Source organism: Neofelis nebulosa, chromosome 4, assembly GCF_028018385.1.
Source record: "Neofelis nebulosa isolate mNeoNeb1 chromosome 4, mNeoNeb1.pri, whole genome shotgun sequence".
NCBI lineage: Eukaryota > Metazoa > Chordata > Mammalia > Carnivora > Felidae > Neofelis > Neofelis nebulosa.
In genome coordinates this window covers 133,030,573-133,048,475 of record NC_080785.1, presented here as the reverse complement: position 1 = coordinate 133,048,475, position 17,903 = coordinate 133,030,573, and the positions used below count along the sequence as shown (strand labels likewise).

The window sequence follows — 17,903 nt, the reverse complement described above, 5'->3', positions numbered from 1 at the left end:
TTCCTTCCTTAAGTTTATTTATTTATGAGAGGGGGGCACACAGGTGGGGGAGAGGCAGAGAGAGAGAGAGAGAATCCCAAGCAGGCTCTGTATTGTCAGTGCAGAGCCCGACGTGGGGCTTGAACTCATGAACTGTGAGATCATGATCTGAACCGAAATCAAGAGTCAGACGCTTAACTGACTGAGCCACCCAGGCACGCCTCCCCCCCGCCCCTTGCCCAGGGTGTGTTTCTGAGGGCTTGTTTTTTCATTTGAAACCTTGGGTCCTCAAACCTTCATTTACCCGGTTCTTCAACTTCTTGTCCTGCATTGGGTCTTGGGGGGTTGCTTGTTGAGGTCGAGGCTCTGTTGTAGCGCCGCTTTGATCTGAGATGGTTGATCTGGAAAATTGGTTTCCAGAGGGTAGTGTTAGTGTTGGGAATGTCAGGACCCTGTGGTGCCCCCGGACGTGCACTGTGTGTGGTCCCCATACCACTCATGATGGTCGTGTGCCGCTCAGGGGTCATGATTTTCTTTATGCAACCAGTGGGTGTCCCGCTCTGTACCAGCACTGTGCTGGGCTCTGGGGGGATCCGGAGGTGAGCCCTCCCCACCCCCAGAGTTTTGCATGCAAGGAGGGGACAAGGGACATCAACAGCTCTCCCTACTTCTATCTGGGCCCCCACCCTGGCATTCTTCTTATAGCAACTGGAGTGATGTCTTAGAATATAAATCAGATTGCATCATTCCCCTGCTCCAAACCCTTCTAGTGCACTGAGGATAAAATCAAGAACCCTCACTGTGGCCACCGAGGCCCCAGCTTGCCCCACAGCCTGATCCCCTCCTGACGCCCCAGCCAGCTTCTACTTCCTTGAACTGAGCCCACAGCCATCTCTCTCCTTCCACCTCCTGCAGCCTGTGTGCATCCTTCAGGTGGCAGCCCAAGTGTCACGTACAGAGGGCTCTCTTCCACCCCCTCCCCAGGCAAGCTGGGCCTCCTGTTCACACTGCCATAAACCTCGTGTGTCCCCATGCCCTGATCTCAGCTTGGAACTCTGTATTTGTGTAATTACATGGCGATCCCCATCCCCCTGCTAGTCTTTGAGGTCCTTGAGGGCCGGCCGTGTCTGCCCTGGTTCCAGTGTGACACTGACCCTGACGAGGGCCAGGCCCACAGTACGGACTCAGGAAGCCTGTGCTGAGTGGGTGAGCAGTGGGTGGACCACATACGTGGGGGTGGGGCATGCCAACGGGAGTGGACACCTGGCAGTTGGAAAAATGATATCCAGGTGGGGACACGATATAGACAAAGGAATAGGGCAGGGAGTTCAAGGACGCATAGAGAGAGAGGCATGTAGCCCACATCAGCTGTGTGAGAGATCACAAAGAGGGAAAGGGCTTAGCTCTGGCTCTGGACAGAGTGAGGTTCAGACACTCACACGTCAGCTTGTGATCTTGGATAGGTCATTGAACTCCTCCAGGGCCATCTCCATATCTGTAAAATTAAGATAATAGTAGTGTGTGTCTCCAAGGGCACCTTGAGGGCGATTGAGGCAGCCTGAGTGGCTATGCTCATGCTCCTGTGCTGTGGTGGGAAATCGCTGGGCTGAGTAGGCATGGTGTCTGGAATGCTGGAGGGTGATGTGGGCCTTTACTCCAACCATGGATTTCCGCTGTGTATGTTGGAGTCCCCATTTTTGGTTCGGAGGGGGCGGGGAATCTGATAGCTTTGAGTGGGTTGGACTAGCAGGGGTGAGGCAGAACCGTGGGGGTCCTGCAGGAGACCCCTGGAAGGTATTGAGCCTCAGCACTAGGATGGCAGTGGAGATGACTGTGGACAAGGAGTGGGTGATAATGAGGTGGAACTGGCAGGTCTGGGGCTCCCCAAGCTCCATGATGGAGGGAGGAGGGTGCCTCACTCTAAGGGGAGATGGCCCAGTGGAGAGGGTGACAGAAGGGAGCAGTTTTGACATCACAATCAGTTGGTAGGCCCTGCAGGGTGGCCCGGTAGAGCTTTCAGGCAGGCAGCTAGCACCGTGGGACAAGGGTGCTGGATTGAGGTCTCGGCCAGAGGTGCATGCTTGGGACTTGTCCTCTTTACACAGCTGGGGGCTGGGGTCAAAACCCTGTTGGATTTGCCAAGGGGGACGGAGGCCTCTGAGCTGCAGTCCAGAGGCACTGTCACAAAGGAAGCAGAAAAGATGAAGGTGGGGGGTGGGGGATGATGATGGCCTTGGCGATGGTGGTGGGAACCTGTGGTAGGCAGGCTGGGCTGTAGGGTGACATTTCCCCTTCAAACTTCTTTTAAAAAAGCAGGAGCGAGTGGAATAGCTTGATGGGGATGGCAGGGTAGAAGAAAAGGTGACAAAACGTTTTCTCATTAGGATTACCCAAGTGCAACCCCTGTAAGAACTGGGGAAATCTCCAGCAGGATGAAACTCTGGCCAAAATAGGAGGAAAGACAGGGAGGAGGCTGTGTAGCTTAGAGCAATGAGATGTGCTCCCTTCCGCCTCTGCCCCGTCCCCACATCCACGCCTGGTTCTATCGTGGGTGTTGACAAGCCAGAAATTTCTCCACTGGGCAAGCGTCAACCACGGTTGACTCCGACCTTAATGTCACCATCCAGCCCAAGGGGCCCTGGATTTGCACTTTTTTTCTGAAAAGAGACTTGAACAGCAGCAAATACATTTATGAAAGTCTTTAGTGCCTCTGGAGATTATTTGTGGCCTCGCTTGTTCTGAATGCCTTTCCCCCACACCACTCTGTGTAGGGAGGTGGCGTTTTAGAAGGCAGCAGGGCCTGGATTTTGATGCAGACACTGTCAGTGATGGGACTGTGCTGCCCCTTTGTGTCTGTCATAAGCCACTACAGTGAGAGCAGTTTTGTCTAACAGAAAGCTGATTATTATTCCCTGATCCTGAGGCTGGCTCTGAATATGGACTTCACGCATAATTCCAGACGGCTCAAGGTCAAAAAGGTTAAGTGGGAGGTTGGGGCCTCATATCAGTGACTGGTGCCAAATCTGAGATTCTGGCCAAAAGAACAAAAGAAGTAGCAGATTAAAATCCCGCGTGCAGGCCAGGAAACATTTGTAAGTCGACTGATGTAGAGAGGAGCCAGTGTCCGCAACGTGTCCTTGCCGCATGGAGAAAATGAAATGAAAACAGACTGCTGACTTTCTTGCTGCCACTGCTCTCTGTGCACAGATGACCCCCTAGGAAGCCTGGAGAACAGGACAGGACTGGAGGACCACATTCTCCTGGAGCCTGGGCTCGGGTACAGGTTAGTATTCAGAAACCAAATTGCCTTTGGGATTGAGTTGTCCTGTTCGCAGCTGTGCCTTTTATTCTTTTTTGAAGGTAGGAGTGCACCTGCCAGGATTCAAGGTCAAGGCCTTATTTCACATTAATGTTCAGGTTTAGAATGGGAAATTGCCAAGGACGTCAGAGTGTGAGGAACAGTATTTTACCAAACTTCATTTGTGTACCTCCTTTACTTTTTATGATTTAGGGGCCATATCTGGGTACCTCTTCTAACATCATTTACTGGATTTTAACATTTGGTCACAATATTACACAAGTTTAACATTATGTAATACTTGAGCCACTTAGCTCTCACGTGTTTGAGAAGTGCTTCGACCAGAATAGAGTAGTAAGCACCGTGTCAGTTTTCTGATGTTCAAATAAAAGTATCTCAAAGGGAAACGGAGTTGCTCAAAGTCATTGGATGTTTGGTAGCAGAACTCGGATGGACACTAAAGTCTCCCTAATGCCACCACGATCCTTGTGGTTCTTAGAGTTGTTTCTTTTTCTCTCTTCACGGTTTTAATTTAGTGCAAACTTGAGAGTAGGGGTAGATCACATCTGCATTTTCAACCTCAGCCCCAGGGTGGGAGTCACTGATCACCTCAAACCATGCTTGGTTTTACTGTCTCTCCCTAAGTCAACGGAGCTCTTCTCTGTGACAGTGACACCACCTGTCAGTTCCTGTACAGTTAGTACATTGTCAGGATGGGTGTCACCAGGTCCATATAGGTGCAGAGTCCTTTTTGCTGTTTATTAAAAAAAAAAAATTAATGTTTTATTTGTTTTTGAGAGAAAGAGAGAGACAGAGTATGAGCATGGGAGAGCAGAGAGAGGGTGGGAGGACACAGAATCCGAAGCAGGCTCCAGGCTCCGAGCTGTCAGCACAGAGCCTGACATGGGTCTTGAACCCACAAACTATGAGATCATGACCTGAACTGAAGTTGGACATATAACTGACTGAGCCACCCAGGCGCCCCTGCTGTTTGTTTTAGAAGAATACTGACTATTGATTTTGGGGACACAAATCAGCGTCAGCGAGTAAGCAGATTTGCAAATAGGGAGTCCGTGAATGAAGAGGGCTGACTGCGGTTTTGAAGGGCTGCCTCCTGTGCCTTCTGGTGGTTGTACCTAAAAACACTGAGTACCTGCTAGTTCTTGGAAGGGTGAGGTTGTATATTTTGAGTGTCTGAGTGTAACTTCCTTCTGTTTGCTTTTTCCCAGTGTGGAAGCTGGTCCTCCTGGCCAGGGAGACCTCCTGAGCAGCATGCTACCTTCCTCCTCGGTGCCAGAGTTGATGACAATTAGTAAGTTGCTGAGTCTCCTCCGCCAATGCCGGGTGACTCTCGGACCTGCACATCAGTGGGGTACCGTTGTGCTTGCTCCTGTGTGAGTGTGGACTTTGTGAGATGTGGGATGAAGTCAGGTGTGTGTGTCCGTGGTCTGAATGTGCTGTGCAGTTCTAAGCTTCCTGAGCTGTGGTTAATGATGTGATGTTTGGGCGTGTGCACACTCTAAAGGACGCTTCAGAGCTGGAGCAGCACTGAATATTGAGGGGTTTGGGGATTTGCCCCCTGTACGATTGTCAACCACAGAGGAACTGTGCTAATTGGGTAGCTCCGGAGGAGTCATATTTGTAAATAGGAAAGAGCATATCTCTTAAGTATGAAGGTTGTTAAAGATCAGGTTCAAACAGTTTCGAACCTTAGCCCTGGGAAGAACGTATTAGAGATACAACAAGATTAGGTTTGTGTGGCTTTATATAGTAAAGAGTAAGCCAACCGTAGCTTAAGGAGATAGAAATTCATCTCTCTTTCCAGAAGTAGGCAGGCTGGGGCTGGTATGTGGCTCCATGTTCGTCAGAGACCGGAACTCCCTCCATCTTGTCTCATAGTCCAAAATGGCTATTTTAGCTCCAGCCTTCCCAGTCTCATCCCAGGTAGCAGAAAGGAAGAGGGAGCAAAGGAGAGAATTCCTCCATTTCCATAGGTAGGATTCAACTTTTTCCTCTAGCCACTGACTGAAATTTACATTTCCTTCCATTATGAAAGTACCAGCAAACCATAGAAACCATAGTCATGTTAGCAGAATGGGTGACTTTATCACCGATAGAAGTCATAGGCCCTGTGAGAGCTGCAACATGAAAAAAAAAAATCTCAGAATATTGTTTCTGCTGGAAAATAGGGTGTTTTTTTTAATGTGATGATAAAGAATTCTATGTATTTATTATATCACTTTTATTTTTTACATTTTGATAATCCTATTTCAGTATAATCTGTTCCTTTGAAGTCTTGTGTGTTTTATTTTATGTATTTGAAAATCTTTTTCTGAGAAGAGGTCCTTGGGCTTCACCAGACTGCAGAACGGGTCCATGGTACAAAAAAGGTGATGCCCGCTCCCAGCTGTAAGGACCCTTCCTAGAAGTGCACACAGTATCCCATTGGCATGACCAACATCAGTCCCATGGCCTCCTCTGCTGCTATGGAGACAGTGCTCCCCACCCCTCCCATTAGGGTTTTCATTGCTTAGGGAGGCAATGCCCACCCTCCTGCCCCCATTAGGGTTTTCATTGCTAAGGAAGGAAGGAAGAGTAGGGTCTGGGAGACGTCCAGCACTGCCAAGTCAGGGATGAAGAAGGAAATGAGTAAACTCTCTAAGGTTGGTTGGTGGGAATGACCAGTCTCACTCTGTTCAGTGAAAATGTGCAGTTCATTATGGCACTTCTCAGGCTTGAGTTCAGCTGGGCGGATATTTATAGATCTATACATGTGGGGCACATGGGCTAGGAGAACAGTAAAGTCTCTGGCTTTCAAATTTCAGTTATTTATTTACCCCTAGTATTTACCCTGTAATTTTTTTTTAATTGGGTGCACTTAGGAAAAGATGAGTGCCTTTATTTAAAAAGGGAAATTTCTGGGGCGCCTTGGTGGCTCAGTCAGTTAAGTGTCTGACTTCGGCTCAGGTCATGATCTCTCAGTTCTTGCAGGTTTGAGCCCCTCATCAGGCTCTGTGCTGACAGCTCAGAGCCTGGAGCCTGCTTTGGAGTCTGTGTCTCCCTCACTCTCTGCCCCTCCCCCACTTGTGTTCTGTCTCTCTCTGTCTCTCAAAGATAAATAAATGTAAAAATTAAAAAAATACCAATAATAATACCATATAATAACCATGATTATAGTAAATGGAGAGTCACTATTAGTTGACTTAAATAGCAATTAACTGAAAATAAAGACAGCAGAAAGGAACCAATGTTAAGTTGGCCTGCATGTCATTGCCTGTCCCAGCTTCTGTCTGAGACCCCCTCCCATTGTTAAAAAGAGAGGTGAGTGAGTGAGCAGCAGAAGGAGAGTGTTGGGAATATCCTAGTGCTAAACTCAGATCTTTTTCCTGGAAGTAACCAGAAGGATTGAGAAGGGACAGAAGGTGCCTTCTCTGAGTCCCCGTGACCTCATGCCTTGTCTTTCTGCATCTGCAGTGCTCTCTGTTTGTATGGCTCACACCTCAAGTAGAGGGACGAGACTTCACTCTGGCCCTGAGGCGTGTCCATTCCAAAGAGTGTACGTTTGCTTTGCAAAGAACAGCGACCTCGAGATCGCGGACACAAATACCAGGCTTCATAGGCCCCTTGCTGTGGGCGCTTTATTGGGGTGCAGGCATCTCCATGCACCCCAGCAGCTATTCAGCACTGTGCTTTCAAGGGGGTTTCCTGTTTCCTGGGATGAAGTCCCTCCATCACGGCTGACCCCAGGCTGCGTTGCCGGCTGGCCTGTGGGTCTCCCTCAGCCACTTTGTGCTAGAGGAAGTAGCTGGCCCTGCGTGTGCACTGGGACTACGGTCGTCCATATGAACACACTGGAGTTGCACCGATGGCTGAGATTTAGGCTGTTTTCTTTGTTTTTACTCATACGGTTTTCCAGAAATGTAAATTGAGTTTACTATTTGGGATCTTTGGCAAGTAGGGACTTACCCAGAGTTTATAACTCGAATCTTGGAGGAGATATGTCACCACACCCGCATCTGGACCTTTGGTACTTTGTGGGGGGTGAACGTGTGCTTCCTGGGGCAGGGGGTGGGGGCTCTGTTTGCTGAGGTGGCGGCAAATTTCAATGAGCCTTCTGGATGCAGCACTGGGTTGCCTGTGTGTGTTCCAGATGAGAGATTGGGATTCTTGGAAATATTGGATGGAAGGTGGGTTTGCCTTACGTCCACCTCATCCTGCCTCTGGCATTGTGTCATCGTAGAAAAATGAGAAGCGCGAGCCTGTCCAGGTGTCCAGGGTGTCAGCTAGGTGCCAGCCGGGGTGGTCCTAACAAAGCGCCACAGGCTGGGCGGCCTGAAAACAAACTTCTCTCTTGCAGTTCAAGAGGCTGGGAGTCCAGGTGACTGTGATGGCTCCTGGCGAGCCCGCTGTCCTTGCCTTGCAGATAGACTTTTCCATCTGCCTATGCATCCCTGGTGTCTCTTCCTCTGCTGATATGGACGCCAGTCCTGCTGAATTAGGGCCCCACCCTTAGGACCCCATTTAACCTTAATTACCTCCTTAAAGGCCCTACCTCCAAATATAGTCCCATTGAAAGTTAGGGCTTCACATATGAATTCTGGCTGGGGGTGGGGGTGGGGGAACACCTGCAGTCCTGGGGAGTTCCAAGAATGGTGTCCCAGGAGCTGTCCAACTCCAGATCAAAGATTGCATCCCAGCGTGTGAAGCACACATGACTCCACTCAGGGGAGATGCCTGACCCCCGAAAACCCTGAAGAGCCTGGCCGAGGGGCCCCAGCTCCACTCTGTGAAGCAGGGAGCGTTTCCCTCACATCCTGCCAAGTGGCTTCCCCGCTTCTTTTCCTGGTCGATATAGGCGGCTGTCTGGACACTGTGACGGAACTGGAGTACTTAATCCTCGGTCAGGCCCCCTGCCAAGCAGCCTTCCCCTCTTGGATGCCTCTGAAATGGCAGAGGGTTTTGTCCTGGGCTTTTTGGCTTTTTGGCTTGTTGCTATTAAGTGCCCAAGAGAGGATGCTGTGTCCAGGCCCACGTTACTGCCCTTTCTGCAGGCCCTTTGGCACTTAAGAGCACACATAGGCTTCTTAGGAGGAATTAATTATTTAGTGAAGTAGTAAACGCAGTCTGGAGCGCACCAAAACACCCGCAGTTCTGTCTAGGCATTTCCATTTCTGCAGCTACGTTTGTGTTTGTTTGGGTTTGGGGCGCGCAGGGCTGCACAGGGTGGGAACCGCTGCCTGCCTGTTGCTTCGGTGGGCGACGTGCTGTCCTCGCCAGGAGGGCACGCTCTGAAACCAGGCTGCCCAGTTCCCCAGGCTCTCCTGGGTGGTCTCGAACCTCTTGGGGTCTGTCATCCAAACCCAGGGATGCCACGAACACCCATCATTTGCTAAGAGTATCTGGGTCAGAGCTGACAGTCGGTAAATAGCAGCTGTTATCACTGAGCCTATTTGTATTCTGTTTTCTTAACATTATTCCCTGGGCCTTTTCCCCCTCTTCATCTCCCTGATTATCCTGCTGAATGGCTGTAATATTCTGGTTTACTGGATTGTTTGGGTGGGAGGAGTGCACCAGCCAGGTATTTTCGTTTGTTGTTTTTGCACTGAGTTTCTTCACTCGTTTAAACATTTTTTTTAATGTTTATTTTACTTTTGAGAGAGTTACAGAGTGCTAGCAGGGGAGGGTCGGAGAGAGAGGGAGACACAGGATCTCAAGCAGGCTCCAGATTCCAAGCTGTCAGCACAGAGCCCGACGTGGGGCTCAAACCCACGAACCGTGAGATCATGACCTGAGCCGAAGTCGGATGCCTAGGCCACTGAGCCACCTAGGCGCCCTGAGTTTCTTCACTCATTGTTAGGAAACAATGAGAAGTACCAGGCTTGTAGTAACTGATTTTTTTCTGCTTATGTGTTCCTTTGTGGTAAGTTTCTTTGTGGGATGTGTCATGAGTGGGCCACAGGTGAGTCCCCTACTTATGGGCTTGTTACCAGTAGTCATTTTGTGTCCTCAGTTACCACATTGCCAGTAGGTGACAGCTGGTAAACAGCCGCCGGTTTCTTGACGCTTCACTGGCCGTACTTGGGAATAGTTTAATGCATCTGCTACTTTAAGAGCTGGAAAAATGGGACTTTGAGGTTGGGTGGCTGTGCATTCCTCGGAGGGGCAGCCCCTCTCCATGCTTTTGTATTACATTTGTAACCCCCCACCTCACTTTTTGTTTCTATCCTTTGTTTTGGGGTCTCTGGTCCTCCCATTGGCTGTTCTGCCTGATTTGGAGAAGAAATGGGGAGGGGGCACAGAGCACTGTTTGCTGTTCATGGCGTTGGCCGTGTGGCTCAGGGAGGAGGCCAAAGAACATGCTGACAGCCCCCACCTCCCCGTGCTAACCTTGGCTTGTAAGTCAGTGAGCAAGGAGCCAAAAGCCTGCCCCGAGGAATTGCCAGCCAGAGGGAAGATGGACAGTGGCGACATTAACAGACACATGAACTTGGCTTGCAAATCTCCAAGTGCTGGAAAGGGGCCTGTTTTAGGGTGTGTTATTAAGAGAAATTGGTCTCAGGTGACGGCAGAGCTGAGGCCTTCAGGGTGAGGGGACTGTGGAGCTTTGCTGGCGGGCAGTGATGTTGGAAGTTTGGCTGGGTAGCGGGGAGAGGGGAGGCCCGAGCCAAGGATGCTGGAGACAGCCCTCAGTTTGATTTTATCTCAAGAGCAGTGGGAAACTGGTGGAGGGTCTTAAGCAGAGTGATGTGACTGTTCCTGCTTGCTCTTGCCAACGGCAGGTTGGAAAGCTCGTCTGCTACATAAGGCATCCTCAGTAGTACGCCCTCCAGTCCTCCCTGTAAGTCCCTGATGGCCCTTTCTTGCTTGGTGGCTCATGAAGGGCCTCCCCTGTGCCTCGCAGGGCGGGGACTCCTGAGTTGACGTCCGTGTCCCCACTCTTTCAAGCTGCCAGAAATCCACAGTTGGTGCCCTAAGTCCTGTGCACTGACACCCATAACACAGTGGTGTGCTAAGTGCTGCCAGAGAGCTGTTGGGGGGGTGCGACCCAGAGCCACCCTCCTGGGGTCTGGCCCCCGCTCCAGTGCTTCCTTGGCTAGGCTTCCCTTTCTCTTTCTTTTTTCTCCCCCCAGACTCTCTGGGGCCCACTTTCTCACGTGTAAAATGAAGACACTTACACTGGCTTCTTAGGGCCATTCTGAGGGTTAAATGCACTGACATAGGATGGCAGGAAACCCGAGTGCTGAACCAGGCATTACATGGGATGAGCACCCTGTCGAATGCTTGTGAGCCTCCACACATGGTGAGTGTTGCCGTTCTGGGTTCCCGAGTCTGGTCATCGCCTGGCAGGGCTTGGGGACCGGGTCGAGACAGAGGACGGTGAGAGAATCACCATGAGTGTCCAGCATCATCTCATGATGTTTGGGAGGCATCTCTGGAGGGATGTCAGTTCTTTCTAGAATTATTTCTGGAGACCCTCTGTGGGGGTCAGTTGGGAGCCATTAGCCCCAACGGTTCAAGCTCTGAACCCTAGTTAGAGCCCAAACCTCTAGAGTTGTGAGCCTGGTCCCTGCCAGTTCCCTCCTAGTTCTTTCCAGGTGACCTCAGCCACTCTGGCTTCAGATAGCAGATCCATTCCTGAGTTCAGACTGTTCTCTGGGACAACTTCCTTTGAGGAGTGCCTGGGAAAGGTTCATAGTATGCTGTCTCCTCCCTTGTTTTGCCTCCTGTGACCCAGACTTTATTTACATTATTGCCTAATTGTCACAGCATCCCTGCAGGCAGGCCTCTTGGCCTCTGTTCGTAGTTGAAGCAATAGGCCGAGAGATGCCGCTGGAGGCCTGAGTGCCAGGATGTGGTGGGGCCGGGATTTCCTCTCTCCCTCCTTGCTGCTCCTGGAATCCCACGGCTTCTGGAATGCTCCGCCCTCAGAGGAAAGCATTTGGTCTGCTGAGATGTTCCCCCTCAAAGAGGCTTCCCTCCCCGACCACTCATCTGGAAGACCTTTTCCTGCACCACCCGTGCTGTTCTTTCAGTCCGCTGATTCCAGGTTTTCGAAACCTTCCCGATCTGAAACCTGAATATACTGTTCATTGGCTTTGCATGTCTCCATGGGGATGTGAGCTCCTTGAAGGCAGACACTTTGCCTGCTCACTCACAGCCCGCATCCCAATGCCTAAAATCCTGCCTGACAGGGCGTTGTGGCTCAGGAGACCTTAGTGGAGTGGATGAAGGAATGGACTGGTGTTTATTTGAGTTCTAACAAACCTGAAAACTTTCGAAAGAGTTCTGCAGGAATGACCAGAAAGCCAGTTCCCTGTCACTCCTGCATCTCTAGCTTGGTCTTGCAGCATGAGCCCAAGACTGTGAGTTACACACGGGGGCGAGTGATACCCCCTGCCCCCATCAGGGAGGAGACAGCCGGTGGTATAGAGGGAGCACTACCTTGAGAATCAGGAAACCTTGGTTCTGATACTGACTCTGATAGTAGTGGGTCCCTTGATCTCTCTGTGCCTCAGTTTCCCCAGCTTTGACATGGAGGAGACTGCACTCAAAGATTCCTTGTCCTTCTCACCATCTTATTCTGGGAAGGGAGTCATGATCCTGTGTTCTTCTTTGCAGCCATGAAACCCAAGTTGTGGAAGTCTGGATGTTTCTAGTATCTTGTCTGGTTGGGCTTGTTGCTCTGCGGTCAAAGGTAGGCCTCGTCATTCTCCCCATGCCGACTGTCTCCTTTGCAAATGTGCTGACCATCGAGCTGACTTTGCATGACCTTTGGCTAGGTACGCTAGCAAGCACAAACACACTGACATTGATATTTGGCCCGTAGCTTTTTCTACTCTAGGCCAGGTATTGGCCAATGATGGAGGCATGGCCATTTGGAAAGAGGCAGGGTGATATTTGTGTGAGTGCCCGGATGCCTGTGGACTGCTTTGAAAAGACGCTGTCTGGGGCGCCTGGGTGGCGCAGTCGGTTAAGCGTCCGACTTCAGCCAGGTCACGATCTCGCGGTCTGTGAGTTCGAGCCCCGCGTCAGGCTCTGGGGTGATGGCTCGGAGCCTGGAGCCTGTTTCCGATTCTGTGTCTCACTCTCTCTCTGCCCCTCCCCCGTTCATGCTCTGTCTCTCTCTGTCCCAAAAATCAATAAAAAACGTTGAAAAAAAAAAATTAAAAAAAAAAGAAAAGACGCTGTCTTACAGAGTTGGTAGAAGGTGAAATAACCTTTGTGAGAAGCAAATGTCACCTTAAGGTTTTAATTCTGAGTGACCAGCAGCCCCTTTTACATGGTCACTACCAAGTTTCTATCACCAGTGCTGCTGGAAGCTTAGACATATAAATCCGTTCTGTACTTTACGCATCCTTTATTTATTTTTTTTTAAATGTTTATTTATTTTTGAGACAGAGAGAGACAGAGCATGAACAGGGGAGGGTCAGAGAGAGGGAGACACAGAATCTGAAACAGGCTCCAGGCTCTGAGCTGTCAGCACAGAGCCCGACACGGGGCTCGAACGCACGGACCGTGAGATCATGACCTGAGCCGAAGTCAGCCACTTACCTGACTGAGCCACCCAGGCGCCCCGCATCCTTTATTTTTATAGTGTTCCAGTGTGGGTGGTTGCAGACGAATTGAGTTGAGAAGGCAGCCTTTTGGGGTGGAAAGAACACTGGGGCCAAGCTGACCACAGTGCTGCTGTTGAAGAGCTGTGTGACCTTGGGCAAATGCTTTACCTTCTCTGAACTAGTTTCCCAATCCCCCAAAAGAAGTGAAATACCACCTGCTTATAGGATTCTGAATAAGCTGTATGAAACATGTAGCATGGAGTCTGGAGTATATTATGTCTGATGTTTCACCGGAAGCCTGTGGATAGTTTCACAGGCTGCAGAAGCCCTTGCCACTGTGTGCAAAATTGTATTTGTGGGTTTGTGCTCATAAGTGGATTCTTCCTGGGGAGAATTCCTTTGCTTTCATTATTCTCCTTCAAAGGGTTCTGGACCTTGGAAGAAAGTAAGAAACATGTAGGTGCTCAGTGTGTGGTAATTGCACATGGTATCCACAGCAGCCCTAGTGGGTGTGGTGGTGTTACCCTTGCTGTCGTAATTCTGCTCTGATGTTACAGCGGGGTAGGCTGGCTGTGTTCTTACCCACATCCCTGCACGGAATAGCAGTGGGAGCTTGGGCAAGTTGTCTAGCCTGTCTATGCCTTAGTATTCTCACTGTAAACTGGGGCTATTAGAAGTACTTGTCGAATAGGGTTGTGAGGATTAATTAATACATACATGAAAAATACTGAAGATGCTTTATGTAAATTATATCTTGGTAGGAAAAATTGGGAAAAACATATTTGGAAGAGCGCCTGTTATATTAACTGTTCAATAACTGGTAGATCTATTATTAACATCCTCAAAGGGTACATTCCTGGCTAATCATCCTGAAGGTAGGATCTGGGCCTTCTTGTTGAGCTGCAAATGGAGAGGCCTGATTTCCTGTTTTACTGAAATCATCCCTGCAGCGCAGGCCCCTAAAGTTCCCTTTATGCGGCTTTTACTCCTGAATCTTCCTTCTTAGTTAAGAGGAGATTAACATAGGTGCTCTGAGAGGCTGGGAGCCGTGAGAGAGGAAGTGATTGTCAGGACGGTGGTTCTCAAGTGGGGGTACTTTCGTCCCCAGAGGACATTGGGCAATATCTGGAAACATTTTGGGGCATCACACTGGGGTGGGGATGCTATTGGCATCGAGTGCATAGAGGCCAGGATGCTGCTAGTTTCCTCCTGTGCCCAGGATGGCCCCACAGCAGAGAGTTGTCCAGCCCGGGACAGCAGCAGTCTGGACGGCCTGAAACCCCAAGGCAGGAAAGGGAGGCAGTGGGGCCGTTTTCCAGGATCCGGGTTTTGTTGTAGACCTTTTTCTTTTTTTAACCACTTGCCTCCTGCATGGCCCAGGGAATGAAACTTAGGAGAAAGATAGATTCCAAATGAACCCAAATGAAATGATGGTTCCCAGAAAGCGTTTGTTCTTGGGCGTGACCTTGGGAGCCATTGAGTTCCATCATTGCAATGAAGGTGATTTAGGGAGGGCTGTAGATGCACAAGAATAAACACGTGTGGAATGTGCTGGAATAGATAGCTGGATCTGATAGCTGTGGAGACATATACATTCAGAACGTGGTGCTCCCTAACTTACTGAAAATTCCTTCAGTTGGCACTTATTGGTATTCACGTCCTCCTTACATTCCTTCACTTCACCTGTAAAAATGAGTTTCTACTCCTGAATTAATTTCTTTGAATATACGATGATTTGGGAGCTGGAAGTTGAAAGAAAGTGGCTCAGCCTTGATTCCCGCTGATTGCAGGAAGGGCAGCCCTGTGGCCACCAGGGGGCACTCTGGCCCTTTCTCTGCCTTGCTCGGCAAAGCTTCCCTTCTGCAGCTGTGGGTTGTTGCTGTCTCAATTTTGGATGCCAGGCGCTTGTGCCCTTTTTTAACTGTGAGGTGGGGGTGGTGATGGCGGTGGGAGCAGCGGTCTTTTCTAGTGGAAAAACATCAGGCATGTGCAGAACGTTGCGTTTGCCGTTAATGTGACTACGGTTGTATGTTGCTGGTGGCTTTCTGAGGAGATGTAGGTATCTGGTCCTGTTTTGAAAAGGAATTAATACAGCTAATTAGAAAATAGTTCTCCTTTGGCATTGCTTTTCACGAGGTATAATTAATTTTCCGTGGAGCGTTGCTCCGCGTTGGAATCCTAACTGTTGCCTTCTTTTTTCTTTTTTGGGAGGGTGGGGACTGATAGGTTGTAGAGAGAAGTAAGCCTAGATAATCCACTCCATTGTTTCCTTTTGATGTCTCCTCACTTTTGATAGTGAGCCAAGGGCAGAGGGTGAAAAACACATCCTTGGTAGTCAGTAGGCCTTGTTGAGCTGGTCCTTTTCTGTCCCAGCTATTACTGGACCGGGTTCTCAGTGCTAGTGAGGAGGTCTAGGCTTGTCGCCTGGCAACTCATTTCCAAACATTCTGCAGCTCCAAGAGTGCTGTAGTAATGATTCAGAGGAGGCGGCAAGGCCTGACAAGCTGATTGCTTGGCTGAGCATTTGATGATTCGGTTTCAGCCAGGGAGGGCGGGCCCACCGGCCATTGGGCTGGTTGCACTCTGAGCCCCTTGCCCCCTCCCTTAAGCACAAGGAGTGAATCTGGTTGGTACAGCCGACACAAGTTGGGGGAGTTTCTTTAAAGAAGAAACTTCCTACTGAATGTTATCTACTAGACCTTCAGTCATTGTCTTGGTACTTAGAATGTTCCAGATGGAATTTAGACATGCTCTACTTCTTTATTGATGTGTATATATATGTACTGAGCATCTCTCACATGCTGGGCACTGCTCTAGGTGCTGGGGAGTCAAAGGTGAAGGAGGTTCAGCTCTGCCACTCAGAGCTCTGTGCCTCAGTTTCCCCATCATTAAAATGCAGCATCCTCTGTCTGTCATGGTGAGGACTAAATAAGTTAATCTAAAGCGCTTATGCCAGTGTGCTCAGCATCTGTGAGTTCTTGTTACATGGACCCTGCCCACAAGAAGTTGAGAATTTCTTGGAAGAAGCCATGGTGAGAAACCCCAGAAATAAATGAAGAAGGGTTGCATGGGGCAAGGAAAGCAATGGGGTCATGCGGGGTGATGGATTCTTTGTTGCCTGTGGGCACCAAGTGACCGGCACAGTGACCTTCCCTCACCTCCACCTTGAATGGGCTTCCCCTCCCTCCACTGGAGGGGGAAATCCTAATCAGAGTTTCAGGTCAAATAGTCTAGATCCCCTCCTCACCTAGAAACAGACAGGCCTCCGGCCCCATGTGGGGGGCCGCCTGGAACTGACCTGCATGACTGTTTCCCTGCTGCTGCCTCAGGATGGGGGCTGCTGTCTAGGCGGACAGGAGGGAAGGGCTCAGGGGTGGGTGCAGGGGGTTGAGGGCACTCCAGGGGGAGGGCAGCCGTGTGCAAAGTCTCCTGAATTGTCCACCGTGCCCCGTCCCCACCCCCCCGCCCCGGGTCTGGAGGGCTCTTCGGCCGTCAGGACCTCGGTCCTCCTGCCATGTGCTCTCACCCTTCGAAGCACTCCCATAAGGGTGGGGCCGCTGTTACTACATTTTACAGAGAGGCGCAGTGACTTGGCTGTAGCTGGCCTGTCCCCCGGGGCATTTCCAGGAGTCTCTCTTTCAGGGTGACCTCTTGCTTTAGGCTGGGGTCACTTCCCCGTGAAGCTCTCCCTTGACCATCGTAACCGCGGCTGCCGTGAACTACCATCACCTCCCCAGGTCTCAGTAGCATGTCTGTGCTCGTGGTTCTTTGGAGCCAAACGTGATTTACCCCCTTTTGGGATTTCATCCTGCTAGTCTCAGATCCGTTGTGTTCCTGCCAGCTCCCTTAGCAACGCACACTCTTAATTTGCTCACGGGTGGGGGTTCATTGGCCCCTCAGCCAGGAATAATTTTTGGTCAGGAGCTCTCCAGTCGGCTCCGGGTGGGGCCTGCCAGCAGCTTATGCAATGTAACTGTTTGTTGCAATGCAGAGTTGACCCAAAGCAGGCTTCCTGCTCAGCAGGCTTCCTGCTCAGGGGATAAGGCACTGGTCATACTTATTCCAAAGGTCCGCTCTGCTGGAAATGTGCCACCAGAAGAGAGGGGGCAGCTCATATCCCAGGGGCAGTTACCAGGTTTGACTTAGGGGTGGAGGTAGGCTGCTGGGCCGGGCATCCCATGGAAGTGGTGAGTCCCCAGAGCAATGAGGCTGGAGAATGCCCCAAGGTGTACCTGGGGATTGCCGTCCTACAAAGGGGCGAGTGCCCCCCCCCCCTCGCTGTGAGAGGGCCTGATCGGTAATGGCCGGGGTGCCGGGGGTTCTGGTGCAGTTATTCCTTTTCCTCCACCTCTTCCCCCCTCCTCTGAGGGATCTTAAATATTAACTTTAAAGACAACTATTTTTTAAGTTTTATTTATTTATTTTGAGAGGGGGAGAGAGAGAGAGAGAGAGCAAGAGAGCGAGCATGTGCAAGCACGGGAGGGGAAGAGAGAGGGGGGAGAGAGAATTCCAAGCAGTCTTTACATGGTCAGGGTGGAGCCCCATGTGGGGCTTGAACCCAGGAACCCCGAGATCATGACCTGAGCCAAAATCAAGAGTCAGCCGCTTAGCCCAGTGAGCCACCCAGTTGCCCCAAAAGATAACTATTGTGATTTGTATGTGAATACATTTGCATGGAAGAAACTCCAAAGATACTAACAGGGCACAGTAAAGGGTTTGCCTTCCCCCTCGTCCCAGCCTCCCCCCCCCCCCCATGCCAAGAATCTAACCTTTGTGGCATTCAGCATCTGGAAGAGCACAGCTGCTGGACTGGACAGACAGGGCTGGCACTAGCCTTTGACCCTCGCCCTCTGTCAGGGTGTCAGGTTGTTCTGAGCAGCACCAAGCTGCCTCAGGCATCCGTACCCCATTAGCTTCCCGGTGCTCATGAGACTTTCCCTGCTGGTCCTTCTGCTGGGAGCACTCCCCACCGCCTCTGCCTCCTGCCTTGTGGCCTGGAGAGCGCTTGTTCATTTTTAAGACTCAGGTTAGGTGTCACCTCTTCTAGACACAGAAACACACATCACAAT

The 17,903-nt window shown here is 50.5% G+C and overlaps 1 pseudogene; it reads left to right on the top strand.

The window, feature by feature from the left end:
* Window positions 1–17,903, top strand: part of LOC131511033 (protein shisa-9-like) — a 161,795-nt pseudogene that overhangs the window by 24,011 nt on the left and 119,881 nt on the right.